At 45.1% G+C, this 14,214-nt stretch overlaps 1 protein-coding gene across 4 annotated transcripts in view; it reads right to left on the minus strand.

Moving 5' to 3' along the window:
- B3GALT4 (beta-1,3-galactosyltransferase 4) overlaps window positions 1-14,214 on the minus strand; it is a 166,350-nt gene that overhangs the window by 75,706 nt on the left and 76,430 nt on the right. The window lies entirely within an intron of this gene.

The following is a 14,214-nucleotide window of genomic DNA, read 5'->3' on the forward strand; positions in this document are numbered from 1 at the left end:
TCGTACTTAAAACAGAAACAAAGCACCAGCACTAACCCTTGTACAAAACAATAATCCAAGAATGCTCTAATCAAGCCTCTCCGTTCCTTCCAACACATCTCACACGATGAATTTATGGACCTGGTCAAAGCAAGCAGGCCTGCCGGCAGCCCTTCTGACCCCTGTCAACCACAAACTTTCAAGACAATTCTTTCAAACAACCTCTGCTGCCACTCCAGTAAAAAGAATCATCAACGATTCCTTAACTACTGGAATATTTCCAGAAGAACTCAAAAAGTCATACATACGCCCTTTACTGAAGAAAACAAACTTGGACCAGCTGAACCCTGACTACTACAGACTGATATCAAAAGCACCTTTCCTGGGCCAACTGATAGAAAGAGCAGCGTTCGCCCAGATGTCACAATTCATTGAAGAGTATGACATACTTTCAGACTTCCAAACAGGATTCCGTCCGGGAAGAGGCTCAGAATCTGCCCTCCTTGCCATCTGGGATGACCTAAAGAATACAGTTGACCGCAACGGGGTTGCTGCGCTACTCCTCTTGGACCTCTCAGTTGCCTTTGACACGGTTGACCATGGCACTCTGATACAAAGACTCTACAAAGCCGGCATAGAGGGAACTGCTCTAGACTGGATTGCGTCCTACCTTCGAAACAGAACTAATTTCATCCATACCCCACCTTTCTCGTCCAAACCGTACTCCACAAAAGCAGGGGTCCCTCAAGGTTCTATCATCTCGCCCATGGTTTTCAACATCTACATGAAGTCATTACCAGTACTGATCAATCAATTTCACCTTACGTGCTATAACTATGCAGATGACACGCAAATACTCCTTCTACTGGAAAGCCCCAAAGACATTGGAAACTCGCCAATTTTCAGCTGTGTCAGAGCCGTGGATCAATGGATGTCTTGGAGCCATCTCAAATCGAATGCTCCCAAAACAGAAATACTCATGTGTGGCGATTGGAAACATTATGACGTGCTTGCTGTCTGGCTTGATGAACTGGGATCAGCGCCTAAAGTATCAAAGGAAGTAAGAAACTCTGGAATGACCATGGACTCCAAGCTGTCAATGAATGCCCAAGTGGACAAACTAGCAAGATTAAGCTTTGCTACTATAAAACCTCTGCAACTAATCTTACCCATTTGGGATTTCCACACAAGGTCCACGTTACCATCTCCCTCGTTCTGTCCAAACTCGGTTACGCCAATAGCCTCTACCATGGATCACCTTTAACAACCATGAAAAGACTACAACGGATTCAGATCTCGGCTGCCAGACTACTCTTGCAGATCAAACCGCAAGACCACATCTACCCTGCCTTGAAAACCCTGCATTGGTTACCGGTTGCCAGAAGATCCACGTTCAAGCTGCTTTGTATCACCCACAAAGCGATATATGGAACAAGACCGCTCTTCATCAGGAATAAAATCACCAAACACATTCATCGATGGAACCTCCGCTTTAGAGTGGCACCTCACCACAAAATCCCAAGATACAAGAAAAAAAACATGGGTGAAACAGCCTTCTCTGTTCAAGCAGCCAAACTATGGAACTCTTTACCCCCCAACATAAGAGCAACGACAACCACCGTATCTTCAGAAAGCTACTCAAGAATTGGCTCTTCCCCACATAAGCACCATACGCAAACAGAAATATACTGCTTATCCCTCTGTATACTAGCATTTATTTGTACTATAGATATGTGCTCTTAAATGTGTATTGCTTTGTATTAGCATGTAGAATATGTTAAAAAAATACATTTTTAAGTACAACACTTCAAAACCAGAGTTTATCGAATGCATCTTTAATCTACTTATACTTACTTCCTTTATGCATCTATATACCTTCCACGTACTTCGATCTATATATTTATTACTTTCATACATAAAAATAAAATAATAATATATGCACTACCCTATTACTCACCCTATACCTCTATCAATATCTTTAATCTACATATACTTACTCCCTTTATGCATCTATAAACTTTCCATGTACTTATGGATCTATATATTTATTACTTTCGTCTCATTCAGCATATGCAATGCACTATCCTATTTCTCACCCTATACCTCTATCAATATATCCACTACCTCCACTCTCTCAATCAAGCCAAACTCCATACCACTACTATGATCCCCAAAATAACCCTTTCTAGACTCTCCCCAACTCTACCCCTCCTTGCACCACCCAACACCTCTTTTACTGTACTGATCCCCAAAACAAACCTTTCTAAACTCTTCCCTCTGACTCTTCCCCTCCACATCCTGTTTTACTCATCTCAACCCTCCCACTACTCCCATGACCTCCAAAAAAAAAAACAAAAAGTCTAAAGCCTTTACTCTTCTATCCCCCCACTATCCTTTTCAATCGAAATAACAAACAAACAAACAAACAAACATGCATGTCCACTTCTCAAATTTCATATTTCACTACACTACTTCACCACTAATCCTTTATGGGTTCCGGAGTAGCGTGCTACTTGCCGAAAAAGTGCTTTAACACCGAATTAGGGGTAACAAGGGATATATATATATATATATATATATATATATATATATATATATATATTCACTGAAAAAACCATAGGTTATAGACCATATATAGTTAGGAATTAGCATTTAAAAAACCTTATTTTACTCACACAAAACCATTGAAATTCCATATATAGTTAGTTGTACTAACTATATATCGCGCACCCGCAATCCACTGCTGATCATGTCACATATTACATCATTCATGACATGGTCAGTGACATCACTGATGACATCACTGATGACATCTCAAATGACATCACTGATGACATCACTGATGACATCTCAAATGACATCACTGATGACATCACTGATGACATCTCAAATGACATCACTGATGACATCACTGATGACTACATCCAGTGACTGTATAATTCTGTAAAGTTAAAATATGTCTTGAGTGGATGTATAAGTGTCTTGATGAAGGATTTAGTAGGTGCATGACTGACTGTATGAGTGACTGATTAAATGTGTCTCACTGAGTGCATGGGTTAGTGACTAAACTGTCTTAATTTGTGCATCATTATGTCTGTTGTTCTGTAAACTGCTGCATGTGTTGATCAGTAGCTATATGATTAACTATATGGGTTATTGATTGGTTGCCCAAGTATTTGTATGGGAGACTGTGTGTGTGTGTGGGTGTCTGGGAGGTGTATGACTCTGTGCATAGATGTGTGAGCAGTTGATTCACTAGATGTATGGGTTCAAAAGTGCATGTGGAAACAGCTGTATGGGCGGTTGACTGTGTGCATGAGTGTATTGGTGAGTGAATGGATATCTCAGTGCTACATGTGAAAGTAAGTACATATGTAAAATACAGTACATGTGAGAGTTGACATATATAAATAACTGTGCATGAGAGCCACTGAATGTGTGAGTGGCTGTATGGATCATTGTGAACTTGTATCCAGGATTGTATAAGTGAGTAAATATGTTTTAGTATATGTTTGAATAAGTAAGGTGTGTATAACTGTATAGTTGAGGAAATGGAGGTGTGATTGATTCTTTGCATGACTGACTAAGTGTCTGAGTAACTCCATGGATGAGTGACAGTCTATGAGTGTCTGTTTACACTGAGTGTATCTAAGGTTATATTAGAGTCTGAAGAGGTTCATCGTATTATCACATGAATGATGTCATCAGTGATGTGATCAGTAATGTCAAATGAGATGTCATCAGTGATGTCATCAGTGATGTCATCAGTGATGTCATTTGAGATGTCATCAGTGATGTCATCAGTGATGTCATTTGAGATGTCATCAGTGATGTCATTTGAGATGTCATCAGTGATGTCATCAGTGATGTCACTGACCATGTCATGAATGATGTAATATGTGACATGATCAGCAGTGGATTGCGGGTGCGCGATATATAGTTAGTACAACTAACTATATATGGAATTTCAATGGTTTTGTGTGAGTAAAATAAGGTTTTTTAAATGCTAATTCCTAACTATATATGGTCTATAACCTATGGTTTTTTCAGTGAATTTTCAAGGTTTTGTAAATGCTAATTCCTAACTATATATGGTCTATAACCTATGGTTTTTTCAGTGAATTTCAATGGTTTTTTAATAGCAAATATCATAAGCTGTCGATTGTCAAGTACGTGGTAAGAAAAAACATTTTCGTGTTTATGCACACTGATCTGCTTTCAATGCTGCCCCCCCCTCATTTCTATTAGGAGTACTCTCTCTTTCCAGATAGTGAAGGTTAGTTAACGCAGGCCTTTGCCCCCGTTGTAATCCGTCGTGCCTGCTTCTCTCTCCATTTGATTGATTGTTATCCAAGCATTTACTGTTTTAGAATTGGTTCTCTTTGGTTCATTCTCTATTTACAAACAAGCACAGAGTCGCAATACTCTGTTTAGTCTTTGCAGATAGCGAAAAATCGTGTAAAAAAACAAAAGGAATCGAGCAAAATCAGTAGGCCACTAATGGGATCTCTTTTTGACCTCGCTAAAATAGAAACATTAGGAACAACCTGTTGAAAATAGCAATGTGTATGTACATAAGCGGCGTTCATTTGTGTTCACAGTACCCCTTGTTGATTGTTTGAATCGAGCATTGAATTGTTCGAAGTTGGTTCTCTTAAGGATCTTCTCTGCCTGCAAACGGGGAAGAATAGGAATATTCTTTCTCCCTTTGCAGATAGTGAAGGGTAGGTAACGCAAACCTTTAACACGTCGTGCCTATTTCGTTCCTCATTGATTGATTGTTTGCCCGAACATTGACTGTTTGGGAATTGGTTCTTTTTGGAGGTATTCCCTGTTTGCAAATAAACGTAGGGAAATCTTTGCAAGTAGTGAAAGGGTAGGTAATGCGGACCTTTGTCCCCCGTTGTAATCTGTCATGCCTATCTACTCCCCACTGATTGATGCACCTGTTTCACCCGGACCATTTACTAGAGATAGGTCATCTGGCCCGACCAGAGAGCACCCCTAGTGAAAAGGACATATGCAATAATAACGAAGTGATCACTGTATCCTGTTAACAGAAACTTTAGCATGAAACAACCTGGAAAGAAAGGAATAGGAAAACGAAAATCAGTAGGCCACTGATGAACTTTTTATTAAATAACAAACAAAGAAACGATAACAATACGTAATGATAAAACCTATTATTGTCCTAGAAACAAGAAACGTTAGAAGTAAGCCCGTAATAAGAAACCTGAAAACAGTAAGAGAAACCAAGTGTGACATTGCAACGGCCACAAGGCAACGAGGCTTCATCGCCCCTCACTGCCCCAAAACGTGTCTGTCCCACCGCCTGCCACGGCCAAATAACGGCAAACTGGGAAAGATACAAGTCAGCAGACATCCGCCCCATTCTGGAAACTTCCAAAGTGCAACAGGTTTGCGGCTACGCCCAGCCGGAAGCAACACATATAAGGCGGGTCCTGCTGCCAACCGTCGGCAGAAGATCATCACGTAGGGTGTAGCCGGAGGAAAGGCCGAGGCCAATGGGACCCGGCCAGGGGGATTGCTACGACAACCCTGGAGAGTTGCAAGGGGGGGAATGTCTGTGTCCTCGACCCTCCCCTCTCTCTCCCAGTCCGGCCACCATCAACCAGAGGCCGAGGCCGACGGGATCCGGCCACGGTGGCGGTAACCCTGGAGAATTGCAGGTTCGACCCTCTCTCTCCCAGTCTGGGCCAGCATCCATGGAGGGCCTGGGAGTGGAGAGGCCACTGCACGAAAGGCCCAGGAGAGGCACCACACGCCAAGGCCTGCCCCACCGGATGAGCCAAGGAACCCGTTCATGGGGCCAGAGCAAAGGGCGTCCGGCCGCCATCCACCGGAGGTCCGGCCCAAAGACGGACGGGACATTTCTTCTTTCTTTTATAATGGCTGCGACAACACTGGGGGGGGATGTCTTGCACATGCCTCCGACCCCCCCCCCTCGTCCTCATCGCCTGGTCCGGCCATAACAAATGTCAAGCGAGACGCCGTGGGGTGCACTGGGAGGGAGAGACGGTGCGAACAGGCCTCTCCCGCCTCCCCAGGTGGAGGCTTCCCAGCTGCACCCTCAGCGCTCCAGGCGCCCGGAAAAGGGTTCTTCCACTGTGGCGATGCTGCAATGTCTCGCCCGGCAGGGTGGAGCCCGTCCGCTCATTTGACCCCGCGATCGCCGGTAGCTACCGAACTCTCAAAATGGCGGTCGACCTGGCAAGAGCGGGCCCAGCATAAAGAAATGGCCCGGTCACTGGTTGACTCCACCACCGTAGTCCTCCACGACCTTGAAGATTCTAGAGGACCCGCGGGAGTCCCCGACCCCCGCAGACACCCCCGATGGGGAATGACTGCCATGATCGCCCGTGGAGCGACGAAACTGTAGCCGCGGGACGTCGGCGATCCCATGCTGGCGCCAGCCTCAGTTTGAATGACTAGAATCCTGCAGACCACAGTTCGGATCAGTTCCGGGGAAAGCACAGTGTGACCCGGTAGGAAAAATTGTTGCACCCCCTCCCCTTTTTGACTGATGGTTCAAACCACCGATCCTTTCCTTTGCCCTTTTAACGGAACTTTGGACTGCCTCCCCCCCCCCGGGGCGCCCCACGCCGTTATTCAGAGGGCGGCAACTTACTGGACATCACCTTGGTGCCATCCACATTTCAGCGCTTTCTGCTGCCTTGGAACTATTCGCACAACAGACCGCTACTGACGACCCACCCCCCGGGACGCCCCACGCCGGATACCCAAATCAGTGCGGCACCCAGGCAACATCACCTGGGTGCCGTCCAGAAATCTGGACGTTGTGTTGCCTTGGGACTATTCGCACAACCGACCGCTACTGACCATTGTTCCTTCTTTTTCCCTAAAAATGTTTAAATGTTTTTACTGTTTTTGTTTTGTTGTATATATTTATAAGTTATTAAAGTTTTATAATCCTACTACTTTGTTGGAGTGCTATATATTTTTAATGTGACACATAATTGTAAAAACTTTGATGTACAAAGAGTCATCCCTGGAATCTTCCGCTTCAGGCTCGGTCCCCTCCCCAATCACAATACAGGATGGTTTTCAGATAGTAGGAACGCGTGTGGTGTGACGGATCTCATCGGGTGTGGGCCTTGATCTACTATAACTCCTTTGAAGAGGGGTGATTCTTTACAGCTGGGGCCATAAACTACATCTGCAGGGCTAGCTGATAGCCTGGGACCGGCCTGGACAATCGGACACAGAGGAAAAGGAGTGTCAGAGGGTGCGGTAGTGAATAGGGCGAAAGGGAGGTGTCGGACAGGCACAGGGTGTGATTCTCAGGGAAGAGCAGCGCAGATGGGGGGAGGTTTATTGCCCATGCATAAGACAGAGAGCGGGGGTGACCAGTGCCTGGGGGAGATGCTACGGATCGACAGCGTGCAGAGAGTGGGTCTGGTCAAGGCATCTAAAATGGCTGCCGTGCACAACAAAAGTGTGGCATTTGAAAAAAGGCAAGATGGCGCAGACAATGTTTTTCAACACTTCCTGATTTCCTTCGAATCGAACGTTAACAGACGTTGGGGCATATTACCAAAGTTAAGCGATATTTATCGCTAACGATGCTTAGCAACGAATTTTTTACCGCTAAGCATCGTCAGAAATTATCGCAGATAAACCTTGCTATTATCAAGGTTTATCGCAAATGCGATAAAAAACGGCCGCAATGCATGAATATCGCTGAAAAGTCAGCGATATTCATGCATTACCGAGCTAATGCTCTTAGCCATGTTATCCACCTCCCATTGGATAACATGGCTAAGAACTGCTCAGGGCAGGTGTTACTTTTGACATGCAAAGTGGGGCCCAAGATGGTCGCTATCTCCTACTAGCGGTCGCTAACTGGTGTTAGCGACAGCTAGGTAATAGGGAGATAATTTTATCTCCGCTTTCTTGGCTTTTAAAGCCAAAAAAGCGGAGATAAACCCCCTTGATAATATGCCCCGTTATCTCTCCCACACTACCGGTCCCCCTGGGCTTAAACGCCGAGATGGTAGGGACTGCATCCCGTGGAGATAGGCCAAGACGTCACTCAGCAGAAAAAAAAGTTAAAAAAAAGTCTATAAACATACAATAAGTTAAAAGTCAATCATTCTTCTTTCCTTGTAAAACGCTCCCCAGTCCGCTTCCCGTTACGCTAACCGGGCGCACCCCACCAAAAAAACGATATATTTTTTTTTTTGCCCCGCGGAGCCCTTTTAAAGCCTCCACATCAAACCTATGGGGTCAGGGAGGATCTACTATGCCCCCTTATGGTCATTTGCCCCTTCGCTTTGGCCTCCTCTTGTCTCTCGATCCTACCGAGAGACAAGATGGTGGCCGCTACGGACTGTTTGGAATGTTTATAGACGCCGGAGAACCAATCAGCTTCGCTTCACAAAGCTCCGTAACGCGAAAAGTACGCGAAGTGGAGCGCTGCCCGGTACGCTGTTACAGATATATATCTTTTTTTGAACGTTAATTTCTCAAAATCCACTGGAGCACATATATTGAGACCTAGCAAAGGCACATCGGGCTACCAGTCCCTACAATTTTGCCAAGTTTCGTGCAAATCCATTCAGCCGTTCGATTATTATTATTATTTATTTTTTTTGCCCCGCGGGGCCCTTTTAAAACCTCCACATCAAACCTAAGGGGTCAGGGAGGATCTACTATGCCCCCTTATGGTCATTTGCCCCTTCGCTTTGCCCTCCTCTTGTCTCTCGATCCTACCGAGAGACAAGATGGCGGCCGCTACGGACTGTTTGGAATGTTTACAGACGCCGGAGAACCAATCAGCTTCGCTTCACAAAGCTCCGTAACGCGAAAAGTACGCGTAGCGGAGCGCTGCCCGGTTCGCTGTTACAGATATATATCTTTTTTTGAACGTTAATTTCTCAAAATCCACTGGAGCACATATATTGAGACCTAGCAAAGGCACATCGGGCTACCAGTCCCTACAATTTTGCCAAGTTTCGTGCAAATCCATTCAGCCGTTCGGGCTAAAAGTGAGGCCAACCGCCCTATGGAAATTAACATTGGAAAAACGCGTTTTGGGACCCCCCTTTTTTCTCGGCCCCCCCTTGACGAACCCCCCCAAATTTCCAGGGGCTGCTCAGAAACAAAATGTGCCATTTTCCAGAAAATGTCAGCCAATTCCGTCCACAAACGCCAAAGTTATTAGACATAGAATTTTCAAAAAACCCATAGAGAAAAAATCCTAACTATATATACCTACTGGCGACCGCCAGTAGGTAATATATATATATATATATATATATATATCCTCGCTTCCCACTGTTGCCAGGTCGTGCACTCTTGCCACGGGTGCTTGTGTGCGGGTGACAACACCCCGCTATAATCCAGGCTTCCCCTTTCTCACCTTCCAAGAAAGCACAGCACTCACAGGAGGAGGGTATAAATCTTTATTACCCTCAGAGAACCAGACGCGTTTCGGCTACTGCCTTAGTCTTTGGTATATATATACTAGCAGCTCGTCCCGAAGTTGTCCGGGTATGAATTGCTGCCGGCCAGTGGTATATTGTTTTGTAGGATTTCGTTTTGATAGCATTTCTTATCTGTGACAGGCCTGTGAAACGCTCCGATTCACAGTGCACTGCTGATGCACTTACGAGTGCGCGTTCAATAGTGTGTGAACACGAGTTTCCCTACTTTATTTTTCCTTGCAATATTATATAGCGCGAACTCGACAACATGGCATGAGCACAATTTACATTACAGAAGAACACATTCATTTGTGGTAGGCACGGGGAGACAAAGCGATTTGCCTGGAATCACAGGATGTTGAGCTGATGCCGAGATTCGAACGTAGTTTCCCAGCTCTAAAGTTCGCAATTCTAGAACTTGTGGCGGGAGGTGTATATAAAAGTGTATGACGGTGCTGGCCATCAATGAGGGAGACCTGTGCATTTTTCAAATCGGTGGTGAAAAAATATGAGTATGTTGCTGGAGATATGGGCTGCCGTGCCACCAATGTACTTACCGGGGGAGGGTAAACACCCATTATTCCGCAACTTTCTTTCCGCATACCATCACTCCGCATACATTCATTGCGAAAGTACCATGACTCCGCAATGCCATTATAACGCATGGCATTACATTTTATATGCTTTTACCACGCATACATTTACAACAAAATTCGTTGTAAATGCATGAATGGTAAAAGCATGTTTTAAAAAAAATGTTTGGATAAGGTAAGTATGGGTATAGGGGTATATGTTTTGGGGTACTGAGGTAGATGTTGTGGGGTGTTTGGGTACTTTAAGGGTTCAGATATAGTTTTGGTTTATGGGGTACAGGGGTAGTTTTAGGGTTCAGGGATAGGTATGGGTGTTGGGGTACAGGGGTATTTTTAGGGTTCAGGGCTAGGTTTGGGTTTTGGGGTATAGGGGTATTTTTGGGGTTCAGGGCTAGGTTTGGGTTTTGGGGTACAGGGGTATTTTAAGGGTTCAGGGCTAGGTTTGGGTTTTGGGGTACAGGGGTATTTTTAGGGTTCAGGGCTAGGTTTGGGTTTTGAGGTACAGGGGTATTTTAGGGTTCAGGGGTAGGTTTGGGTTTTGGGGTACAGGGTTATTTTTATGGTTCAGGGCTAGGTTTGGGTTTTGGGGTAAAGGGGTATTTTTAGGCTTCAGGGGTAGGTTTGGGTTTTGGGGTACAGGGGTATTAAGGGTTCAAGGCTAGGTTTGGGTTTTGGGGTACAGGGGTATTTTAGGGTTCAGGGGTAGGTTTAGGTTTTGGGGTACAGGGGTATTTTTAGGGTTCAGGGCTAGGTTTGGGTTTTGGGGTACAGGGGTATTTTTAGGGTTCAGGGGTAGGTTTGGGTTTTGAGGTACAGGGGTATTTATAGGGTTCAGGACTAGGTTTGGGTTTTGGGGTACAGGGGTATTTGTAGGGTTTAGGGATAGGTTTGGGTTTTGGGTACAGGGTATATTTATAGGGTTAAGATGGGTTAGTGTTTAAGGGTGTTGGGGTATTTTAAGGAGTAAGGGTGGGTTATGATTATGGGGTGCAGGGGTATTTAAAGGGAGCAGGGTGGACACCCGGAGCTGGAATGTACAGAACCTGGGAAGAAAAAACAATGAAATATTGGGCACAACGCTCGCTTTTTTTCCGAAATCCCGAGCCCCGCACACGCCCACGCCCCCAGCACACGCCCCCAGCACACGATATGAGACATGGCATGAAGGGCGGATCGTACCACAAGCCCCCAGCGTTTGTCACACCCCCAGCACACGCCCACAGCACAACGCAGACATGCCCACAAGGGACTACTTTGCTGGCACGGTTCTTTTACCTTTTAAATGTATATGGTGGGCGTCTGCATAGCCTATATCCTTCTGCTGCAACTGCCCTTTCCAACGCTGTATTGGGTGTTGTGATTGGTGCTGTGGTTCCTGAGATTACCCGCCTCAAAGGTTTGGGCTCGCTCTTTATTATATTAGTATGGATATATATATATTCTAGCAGCCCGGTATGAATTGCTGCCGGCCAGTAGTATATTGTTTTGTAGGATTTTGTTTTGATAGCATTTCTTATCTGTGACAGGCCTGTGAAACTCTCCAATTCACAGTGCACTGCTGATGCACTTTAGAGTGCGCGTTCAGTAGTGTGTGAACTCGAGTTTCCCTACTTTATTTTTCCTTGCAATATTATATAGCGCGAACTCGACAACATGGCATGAGCACAATTTACATTACAGAAGAACACATTCATTTGTGGTAGGCACGGGGAGACAAAGCGATTTGCCTGGAATCACAGGATGTTGAGCTGATGCCGAGATTCGAACGTAGCTCCTCAACTCTAAAGTTCGCAATTCTAGAACTTGTGGCGGAGGTGTATCTAAAAGTGTATGATGGTGCTGGCCATCAATGAGAGAGACCTGTGCATTTTTCAAATCGGTGTTGAAAAAATATGAGTATGTTGCTGGAGATGTGGGCCGCCGTGCCACCAATGTACTTAACGGGGAGGGTAAACACCCATTATTCCGCAACTTTCTTTCCGCATACCATGACTAAGCATGGGCGGATTTTGCGAATTGGCAATCCGCGAACTTGCGTATTTACGGATTCGCAATCCGCAAAATCCGCAAAATCTCGCGAATTTGCGGATTTGTAATTTTTTTTTGTGTTCGCAAGGGTTTCTGCCAGTTCGCGAGGGTTGTGTACCAGTTCGCAATTGCGAACTTACTTGTCGGCTCGCAAAGGCTCGCAAAGGCCGCGACTATGTTGTTTCTACGTCTGGTTCATCATCACAGGTTCACAGCACCCTCTGTTTCACCACTGCCACCCTCTGGTACACCCATGCCACCCTCTGGTACATCACTGCCACCCTCTGGTTGGTTTATCAATATAGATTATGGGGGTGAAAAAAAGCAAGCACACCTGCCCTGCTTCAACTGACATGAACTAATTTGGGGTTGATTAATGTGTCACTGAATTTAAACTTCCAGTCTGGCTGGCACCTGCTTCCTTATCTGTAATTTGCTTTCTGTTGCAGTGCAATTTTTTTCACAGGACCTTTGTGGCCTACTTGTAGCTATTCTCTGAGCCTGCTGTGAGGGTCAGAGCAGGGTCATAGAATAGTTGCAAGTAGGCAACTGAACTCTGAAGGGGCCCCTCAGGAAGCACTACAGGGAATGGTTACTAATGATAAGATTGAACTTTTGCACCTGCTGAGTGCTTTCAGTTTTGTCTGTAATTGCTTTCTGTTGCAGTGTAATTTTTTTAACAGGACCTTTGTTGTATACTTGTAGCTATTCTCTGAGCCTGCTGTGAGGGTCAGAGCAGGGTCATAGAATAGTTGCAAGTAGGCAAATGAACTCTGAAGGGGCCCCTCAGGAAGCACTACAGGGAATGGTTACTAATGATAAGATTGAACTTTTGCACCTGCTGAGTGCTTTCAGTTTTGCAAAAATCCAAATATCCAGCAGCATCCACAAAAAGTAATCCTTCCAGGTCAAGATCCAAATCAAAGTGACCAGCACATGAAGAAAGCACTGGGAGGAGCACAGGAACAGGAAGTTGGAGACTGTGGGGCACTTCCTTCCTCCCACCCTCCCCCCCCCCCCAAAAATGGACTCCTTGCAAAGAAAAAGTGCAGGCAAATGTCAACCTGAGGAGTTATTCTGATAAAAATCATAATTTTCAAGGTTTATGCTGCCTGCTGGTGGATTTCTTGTGCGAAATTGCAAATTTTGCAATCTCGCAATTGCGAGATTGTCGCTGCCCGCCGCATCTACGTGTTCGCAAGTGTTTACTCCCGCGAAATTGTATAGTATTCTAGTTGGCAAGTGCGACCAAGCAAAAAATCCGCTACGCACGGATTTTACGAATTTTCGGCAAGTTCGCGAGAGTTCGCGGATTGCGAATTTGCCGAAAATCCGCAAAATCCGCGAGTGGAACGGATTTTACGCTCATGCGTAACCATGACTCCGCATACTTTCATTACGAAAGTACCATGACTCCGCAATGGCATTACATTTTATATGCTTTTACCACGCATACATTTACAACGAAATTCATTGTAAATGCATGAATGGTAAAAGCATGTTTTTTTTTTAATGTTTGGATAAGGTAAGTATAGGTATAGGGGTATATGTTTTGGGGTGTTTGGGTATTTTAAGGGTTCAGATATAGTTTTGAGTTATGGGGTACAGGGGTTGTTTTAGGGTTTAGGGATAGGTATGGGTTTTGGGGTACAGGGGTATTTTTAGGGTTCAGGGCTAGGTTTGGGTTTTGGGGTATAGGGGTATTTTTAGGGTTCTGGGGTAGGTTTGTGTTTTGGGGTACAGGGGTATTTTAAGGGTTCAGGGCTAGGTTTGGGTTTTGGGGTACAGGGGTATTTTTAGGGTTCAAGGCTAGGTTTGGGTTTTGGGGTACAGGGGTATTTTAGGGTTCAGGGGTAGTTTTGAGTTTTGGGGTACAGGGTTATTTTTATGGTTCAGGGCTAGGTTTGGGTTTTGGGGTACAGTGGTATTTTTAGGGTTCAGGGCTAGGTTTGGGTTTTGGAGTACAGGGGTATTTTAAGGGTTCAGGGCTAGGTTTGGGTTTTTGGGGTACATGAGTATTTTAGGGTTCAGGGGTAGGTTTGGGTTTTGGGGTACAGGGGTATTTTTAGGGTTCAGTGCTAGGTTTGGGTTTTGAGGTACAGTGGTATTTTTAGAGTTCAGGGGTAGGTTTGGGTTTTGAGGTACAG

This window comes from Lissotriton helveticus, chromosome 5_1 (genome assembly GCF_964261635.1).
Source record: "Lissotriton helveticus chromosome 5_1, aLisHel1.1, whole genome shotgun sequence".
In the NCBI taxonomy this organism is placed as follows: Eukaryota; Metazoa; Chordata; class Amphibia; order Caudata; family Salamandridae; genus Lissotriton; species Lissotriton helveticus.